Genomic DNA, 1327 nt, shown 5'->3' on the forward strand with positions numbered 1-1327 from the left:
TATATATATAGGGTGGAATACTATTAATAGGAATTGAGCTCCTATGCTTTTAAAAGTACTAAGTTATTGGTGCTTATAGATTTTTAGCCATTGGATTAAGAAATATACGGTTAGGATGATGTGGGCCCCCTAGGGTTGAGTGGGTTGTTGGTTGAATAGTATAATCTAATGGTTGAAAATGATCCAAGTAATAGATCTAACGGTAAAAAACTTACAAGCACCAAGTGCTTGGTGCTTTTACAAGCACCATAGCTGGACTCCTATTAATAGTTCCAATGACTTGGTGCTATTAAGTTTTCTACCGTTGGATTAAAAGATGTGCTGTTAGGATGATGTGGGCCCCCTAGGGTTGAGTGAGTGGTTAGTTGAATAGTATAATCGAACGGATGAAAATAATAAAAAAGATAAATCTAACGGCAGAAAACTTGATAGCACCAAATGTCTCGTGCTATCGAGATAGGTAGCACGCTACTTGCTTTGTTTATTTCATTTAGAAATAAACTTAGCTGGAAATATGAATCAACTAGGATTCGAATTTGGGTCTCGGGTACCAACCATCAAACTCTTTCCCACTTGTTTTTGGGACGGTCGGTATGATTTGACGATATCAAGTTACTTATTTAAGTGGTGTGGTGTGATTGAGCTAATGGCTTTTATGAACATGATGAATTCGCGGGAATTAAGAGATCGAGTTGTAATAATATATACAACATGATGGTTTAGTAATTTATTTATTTTTTACTAGTTGTCCAATTAATAGCATTTTAAAGCACTTCTTGTGTATGCATGACATGATAATGTGCTCGTACAATTTAGAGCACTGTTTATTTTTTAATAAAAATTTAGTTAAATAATATTTTTGATATCACAAAAATGTCTCTCCAAAAGTCCCAACTATTAGAATTATACAGAAATATCCTCTCAGAATCTCTAACGATCATATTCTTTCTCTCTACCGTTACAAATAATATAAGAGGGGTAAAAAGGTCAATTATCTCATTCACTAACAAATATTAAGTATTTTATCTATAGTTAACTTTATTTTTTTAACGGATCCTAACAATAGGGTTGTATTTGAAAATGTTTGAACTTTTGCTGAAAAACTTTGTATGGATATGTTTGCTATTCGATATGTTTATAGAGAGCTGTATGCAATTAACTCTTTTAAAAATATAAATATTTTTGAGGCAGATCATGGCGGAGCAGATTTGACGAGGGTGAAGATTTTTCACGTTTTCTACTCAGAATCCGTCTCCGGTCATTAAACTCGGCCCATTTTCTACTCCCAATGCATTTGTTTTTTTTTTTTTTTTTTTTTTTTTTTTTT

This window comes from Ananas comosus, linkage group 22 (genome assembly GCF_001540865.1).
Source record: "Ananas comosus cultivar F153 linkage group 22, ASM154086v1, whole genome shotgun sequence".
Classification (NCBI taxonomy): domain Eukaryota; kingdom Viridiplantae; phylum Streptophyta; class Magnoliopsida; order Poales; family Bromeliaceae; genus Ananas; species Ananas comosus.